Source organism: Bubalus bubalis, chromosome 15, assembly GCF_019923935.1.
Source record: "Bubalus bubalis isolate 160015118507 breed Murrah chromosome 15, NDDB_SH_1, whole genome shotgun sequence".
Classification (NCBI taxonomy): Eukaryota; Metazoa; Chordata; class Mammalia; order Artiodactyla; family Bovidae; genus Bubalus; species Bubalus bubalis.
In genome coordinates, this window is record NC_059171.1 from 79,550,354 (window position 1) to 79,557,535 (window position 7,182).

The window sequence follows — 7,182 nt, forward strand, 5'->3', positions numbered from 1 at the left end:
TGGCCACAGCGGGACCTCTACTGTTTTATGTGAGGCAAGGGTGATCATCTAATTCATCTCCTGACCACCCATTCAGTGCGGAGGCAGGGCATTCGGGGGTGGGAAGACTTCCTGCATCAGAAACCTGTGGGTGAGGGAGTCGGGAGGCGTCAGGACCTCTGCTCATTGCCCCTTGGATGAGCGTCTGGGCAGCCCCTTCGGGACGCAGGGTCTCCTGCTGCCCTCCTTGCAGATAGCGCCATGGAGCCCTCCCCGGGCCTGTTTGCTCTGGCTGCTAGGGTGCTCAGAGCCCCCCTGTGCCCCTCTGCCCTAGCTTTCCTCAGGCGTGATCTCCCAGGTGCGGTGCCTCTGCCTTCCGGCCTCACTGTTTTATCCTGGACTGGCTTTCGAGTCTTAGGCTGAGGGGCTAAAATCTTAAAAATGATGCTTCCAATTATTTTTGAAAATTGGAGAGCAACACCTTCTATTGAATGTTGCAGACCCTTTCACCCCCTCTGACTTGCCAGAAGATTCCGCCGTATTCTCAGAGCCAAGCCTGGTGGTCTGCACTGAATACTGTGGGTGTTGCGTCAGGGGCTGAGTGCTGTGATATTGGGCCCTGGTACTCACTGGGGTGGGCAGTGCTGCCTCCCAGGCTCCGGGAGACAACGTACCTCTGCTAGAAAGCTGCGTCCTCTATGCCCCAGTGGGCCCCGGTACTCACTGGGGTGGGCAGTGCTGCCTCCCAGGCTCCAGGAGACAACGTACCTCTTCCAGAAAGCTGCGTCCTCTATGCCCCAGTGCTGCAGCCCTTGGTCAGCGCTTATCCAGGGCCTCAGGTCCTCAGTGGTAGGTGGGGGCACGGTCACGGTGCTTCCGGGTGAGACGCTGAGGGGGAGGTGGGAGAGCTCATTGTTCAGGCCCCTGGGTCGGCCTGGCATGCAATGACGGCCCACAGAGGCCAGCTGTTTCCGCTGGGACTGTGCACTCTCTGTCTTAACCCAGGGTGGCTGCTCCTCCTCTGTCCTGCCTTTCCACCCTGGAGCCCAGCACACACGTCCTCTTCACATCCCTCCCTCGGGGCACCGGCAGCCTCGCCAGCTCATTCACATCACCGCTGGTGCAGCAGCATGCAGGGCGGGGTGTGACCTGTCAGCGGTCACGTGGGACCTCTGTCCCTAGAACCTACATGTGGGGGCTGCTCTGAATGTTATGAATGTGACTGGGGGCTCTCAGCTTGTTGAGCAGGGAGGCTGGGCATCCTGGGGGTCCCTGGGGGAGGACGGGAGTCGGGGTGTCAGCTCAGAACCTGAGGCAGGTTCCCTCTAACCTCCTAGCCAACACAGCATTCCCAGGGAGACTGGAGACGCCATGTCCTTCCATATTCCAAGGAGAGGGCTCCCGTTTGATCCCTGCACTGCTGGGAACAGGGGTCAGGGTCCCTCCACCCCCTGCGTCTGCTCCAGTTTCTTAGGGAACAGACTCTGAGGAACAGTGAGAATGTTTAATTAATTGCAATTACAATCTTCAAAGGAAGCTGGGAGTTGAAACTTGTTCCTAATTACTGTGTTGCGATGTCGGCCGGCTTCCCAAATTGATCATGTTAGAATTTCCGATGGAGGATTAATTGAGTTGCTGCGAGTACCACTTTGCGTCCCTCCCCCTCAGATGCGGCCTGTGCTCAGCCTGGAATGACAATGAAGGGGGCCGGGTGGACGCTGGTGGGAGCCAGCCTGATGAAGAGCTCCCAGCCCAGGTCAGGGCCGCCGCCTCGGCCCTGGCTCAGGAGCGGGGCCGTGGGCTGGCCGAGCGGCTCCCTGCGGTCCCTGGTGTATGCGCTTCACCCAGTGTGTCCTGCTCCTGCCTCTGGAATTTCCCTGCGTGGGGGCTGCTCCCTCAGCCCCCTGTGTTTAGGTGGGGCCTGTGACTAGTGCTGGCCAGCGAGTCCTGGTCACCGTGACATGCGTCTCTTTGGGGCCAGAGGCCTTCCTATCGGGACAAGACCCTCAGGAGTCCTTCCTTCCTCTGCCCTGTGACCCATGGCTCTGGAGACAGTGCCTCCTCCACCGTCCTGCGTCCCAGAGGCACCTGCAGCGAGAGAGAAATCGCCCCTCGTTGCCCCAGCTCCTAGGATTCGGAGGTGTTTCCTCCCGCGGCATGGTCTAGCGCCTCCCGACTGATGCAGCCTCTGCAGGCAAGACTGTGCAGGCCCAGAGCCAGATGGGACCAGGGGCCCTTGTTCAAAATCAGGAAAATGGCAGGATGACGACAGCAGAGTGTTAAACCGGCCCTGGAGTGTGACTGCCCAGGTCACCGGCCCCAGACCCTGCAGAACAAGAGGCGGGAGCTGTGAGCAGGCCTCGTGGGGGCAGGTTCTGCGGGCCCGTGGCAGGGGCAGGGCGTGGGCCGCCCTCCCTGCCCGCTGTCCTCCCGGCCCGTCCTCAGGCGCCTGCTGCTGCTTTCCGTGGAGTTCCTCAGCTGTTGTTGCTCCTTTGCAGACGGGCTCTCTGCTCTGCCACCTGCCCTGGGCGTGTGGGTCTGGGAGTGCTGCCTTCCAGGGCTACCGAGAGGCTCGAGGGGTGTCAGGCAGGTGGGGGAGGAAGGCACCAGAGAGGGGTTTGATCAGAGCCCCCAGGGAAGGAGGGTAGGGGGCAGACTCTGAGGAGGGGAGCCCAGGAGGCGAAGGACGCCGGCTTCTTGTGTGGGGTCAGGACAGAATTAACAGAACTTTGTCTTGTTCCACGGTGGGCTTGGATCTGAGCAGTGGCAGCATCTCATCAATTCTTTAAAGCATGCATTCATAGGGGTGGTGTTGATTTCACCCCCAAGGGGAAAATCTGGTTCTTGGGGAGTAGTTCTTAAATCTGGTTCTTAAGATTTCAGTGAAGAAATCTTACTTGTTATGTCTGAAGCACAGCTACGCATAAAGTACTCACACAGAGATGCACAGTTCATCTGTGGTCTTAAAATTTCATGGGGGGCAAACTAGGAAAACATGTCTAGAAAGACCCCTTAGGTGCTGAGGGGCAGAAAATGAAAGAAAGGTCGAGAAGCACTGGTCTAGAAGGATCACTTTGCTGCAATGGGTTGAAAATAGATTCGGGCGTGGGTCCCACAGAGGCATTGAAAAGTGAAAGCGTTAGTCGTCCAGTTGCGTCTGACTCTTTGCGATCCTGTGGACCCTAGCCCACCAGGCCCCTCTGTCCACTGGATTCTCCAGGCAAGAACACTGGAGTGGGTTGCCATGCCCTCCTCCAGGGGATCTTCCCAACTCAGATATTGAACCCAGGTCTCCAGCATTTCAAGTGGGTTCTTTATCATCTGAGGCACCAGGGAAGCCCACGAGAGCTGGAGGCAATTGCAATAATCCAGATGAGCTGCGCTGGAAATCGGAGAGGAACCTGGGAGAGGGGTGCGGCTCCAGTGCAATTTCCTGAAGGTTAGAGAAGGAGAGGTGTCAGGGAGGCCCAAAGTTTGGGCGGGGGCAGGGGAAAGCTGGAGCTTCTATCCTCCGGGATGGGGAGGCTGGAGAGGAGGGCGTCTGGGGAGCCTGGGGCACCCCAGTGGCAGTGGCAGGCTCAGCTTGGTGGAGGCCTCAGACAGATGGGTGTGTTGGGGACCCAGGCTCAGCGTAGGAGGAGGGTCTGCCTGGTGCTGGCTGAGATGTTTGAATGGCCGAGGAAGCGTGCACTTGGAGTCCCTTGGCTTGGTACGCCCTCAGGCTTCTCATCTGTGAAATGGGCACTCTGTCACTTGGCCTGAGGCTGGTTTATCTCTGTGGGGCAGGGACTGTCTCCAGCAGGAGCTGCTGAGGCCCGTTTGAGGCCCCAGTGCTGGGCTGTTGCCGGGGTGTTGAGTGTTCTCATGGCCTTTAATTACTGAATGCTAACGAGCCCTGAAATTAAATTAAGAAGAGGAGCTGACCGCCAGCATCCCTTCTCCCCCGCCGTGACGGAGTTAATGGGGATCCTGGGGACAGGCCGGGGCGGGGGGGTGGTGTTAATGAGGGCAGGGGGGCTTGAAGTTTGCAGGGTGTTCTGACATTCAGGCTCAGGTCATTCTGCCGGCTCCTGTGGCCCAAGGAGAGAGGGCAGGGCCCGCCCCAGAGCATCCCAGCCCCAGATCAGGCCAGTCCCATCATCCCCTACTCTCCCAGCTGGGGAGACTCAGGTCTGCCACCATGGCGGGCAGAGCGACCAGCAGGTTCCTGGTTCAGTGTCCGTGCTTCCTCTGATGGCCCTGAGCTGAGGCCAGCCAAGCTCGCTAACCTCTCTGGTCCCTGGTCTCCTGTCTGTGGGACAGAGGGATGGTGCACCGTGTGGGGTCAGCTTGTAACTGAAGGAAAGGGTGGACGTGCATCCGAGCTTAGCTGGGCTCCGGCCGCAGGACGGCTGGTCTCCCCTGGCCGTTGAGGGCTCCCGCCTGGAGCCCCAGGCACCTGGGTCTGTGGTGGGCGAGCGTTTCTGGAAGGGGCCTGCGTCCTCTGACCCCAGCTCGGTCATCAGTCCCTGGCCACACTGGCCTCCGCTGGTTCCCAGGCCCAAGAGCTCTGGAGGAAGCCCCAAGGAGTACCCACCTCCCGTTCCACATGAGTTTGTCACAAACCCATGAATGTGCCATCTTCGCCCACCCCCTCCAGGCGAACTTCCTCCACTTCTGCAGCGAGTTCTGCATTAATCACCGCTAATTGCTAGCGGGAGTCGTTTATGTCAAGAGCCATTATTCCTTGGAATAAAGAGAGAGAAAAGACGCTGCCTTCCAGGAAGCCTGGCATTGGCCCCGGGGGAACAGCGCCAGGCCCCAGCGAGGGCCCCGGCCCACCCAGCCCACTTCCAGCGGCTCCAAACTGCGTGTGACAAATGCGGGCCTCTGGCCTCTGCTGAATATTCAGGGGAGTGAACGCATCCATCATGTTCACGCGGTTTTCTGAAGTTGTTGTGAGTTTCCTTGAAACCAAGGAGAGTTTTTTCTTTTTTTTCCCCTTTTTGGCAACAACAGCTGGGAATAAGTTGACACTTTCTAAAAACTGCCACTTCTTGCTTGGGGAGGGAGCAGAGGAGGGAGACCCCTGCTCGCCGACCCCCCAGGCCCAGCCCGGAGCTTGCCCGCCAGGACCGGCCTGTTCGGGTTCGCTACTGGGAGATCGGGCTGGGCGGTGTATCTGTGAGGTGAGGGGTGGGCCTCAGCTGTGGGCTCTAGCAGCTCACCTCCCGGGACCCAGAGGATGCACCGAGGGCTTTCTGTACGTCTCACGTGTTGATCGTTGTTTCTACGTTTTCATTTTTAATGGGCCTGAAATCAGCTTATTAACTGGAATATTTGATCTGTATTTTCTTAGAGTATGGCATCTGATGTTTGTTAATCCTGCCTGAGGCCACACCTGTGACGACTGGGGCGTGAGAACCGGTGGGCACAGGCTGAACGCGCATGTGCCTGCATGTCTGTGCCCGTGTGTGGGTGTGCAGATGTGGGCCCGTGTGTGTGCTCATGTATGCGTGCGTGCACATGCATCCGCATGTATGCAGGCTTTTGTCTGAGTGTGTCTGTGGTCGTTATACACAAATAACACAAAGATCTTCAAAGTTCCTGAAGTCCCCCTACTCCCTCTGCTGCTGCTGCTGCTAAGTCACTTCAGTGGTGTCCGACTCTGTGCGACCCCATAGACGGCAGCCCACCAGGCTCCCCTGTCCCTGGGATTCTCCAGGCAAGAACACTGGAGTGGGTTGCCATTTCCTTCTCCAATGCATGAAAGTGAAAAGTGAAAATGAAGTCACTCAGTCCTGTCCGACTCTTAGTGACCCCATGGACTGCAGCCCACCAGGTTCCTCCGTCCATGGGATTTTCCAGGCAAGAGTACTGGAGTGGGGTGCCTTTGCCTTCTCCGCCTACTCCCTCTACCCACCACCCCCCAACTCTCTGAGCTTTGTGATTTTAGGCCCATTTTCTTGATGAGGACACTGAGGGTGTGAGGGCATAAAGGGCTCTCCTGAGGCTCCTGAGCTGAGAACCAGCCCAGCTGGGACTGTGTCCATAAGGCCCCCTTGAAGGTACGGAGGTTGCTGCTTGGAGGGGCTGGGGGCTGGGGGCCAGGACACAGGCTTTGTGGCCCTTCCTGCATCCTCTCCTCCCCCGTCTCCTCCTTCCCTCCTGGCTGGTCCTGGAACTTCTCACCAGCCCCACCCAGGTCTGTCTTCCCCACTCTGAGCCTGTGCTCCTGGGTGAGCAACTCGGAGCCCACGGAGGCTCAAAGGTGAAGGGCAGCCGCTGTCTTCCTGGGCCCTGTCTACCGATGGCCCTGGGGGGTCGGTGACTCATCTCTCACCCCCACACCCCCCACTGGGCACCCGGCACCTCTGTCCTGTCCACCTCTCTGGCACGCGTGGTCTCCCCGTCTCACTCGCTCACTTTGCACACCTCTTCCAGGAAGCCTCCATGGATCCTCCTGAAGTCCAGGTTGGGATCCCCGGGACTGTTGTCACTCTGAGCGATCTGCTCCGCCATGGCTGTCTGCTCCTGGCAAGGCTGAGTGCTGCGTGTCCAAGTGCGTGGGGCAGAAGCAAATGCTCTGAGGTTTCCTACGTTGGACTAGAACCTCAGGCCCAGGTCGGAGCCCCACCCTCGGCCCTCAGCTCTGACCCCTGCCCCGTCCCTGGGGGGATTGCAGGCAGGTTCCTCACTGTGGCTGATGCCGCCCACGGGTGTAGGCCTGCTCTGTTGACGTGTTGAGATCCTGAAGCGAGTGCTCAGAGCGGCCAGACGTGCGCCCTGGTGGCTTGGCAATGTCTGCTGTGGGTGTGGGTGGGGAGGCAGTGGCCTGCACCCCCCGAGACACCACCTGAAGGCGGAGCCCTGGGGGCAAGGTTGGGAGTGGCTCTCACGTCTATAAGTCTGGCACGGGGCCTGGAGCCGGGAGCTCGCCTAGTGGCTGATGGAGGCTGGAGGGGCGGGCTGGGCAGGGCAGAGGGAGGAGGGAGCAGGCCAAGGAGGGCCGCAGGGGCTGGCCCCAAGGGTGACAGGGCGGGCAGCCGGCCCCGCTACTGGCTGGGCTGGTTTCGCCTGGCTCCCTGCTCCTCCTCCAGCTGGTGTGCTGTGACGCGGGCAGCCCCGAGCGGGCCCTGCAACGCTTGGCTCTCCTGGCAACGGTGCCCCGGCCCCAGGCATTCTGGAGCCAGAGAGCCGGCAGGTAGGATGAGAGCGCAAAAC

At 59.6% G+C, this 7,182-nt stretch overlaps 1 long non-coding RNA gene across 1 annotated transcript; it reads right to left on the reverse strand.

Moving 5' to 3' along the window:
- Positions 1 to 1,125: 1,125 nt before the first annotated feature.
- Positions 1,126 to 6,855, reverse strand: LOC112579074. The gene is made up of 3 exons (XR_006545130.2): positions 6,331 to 6,855; positions 4,556 to 4,704; positions 1,126 to 3,412 (listed from the first exon to the last, which is right to left on the reverse strand). It is a non-coding gene; the product is annotated as an uncharacterized LOC112579074 (long non-coding RNA).
- Between the last annotated feature and the right edge of the window lie 327 nt (positions 6,856 to 7,182).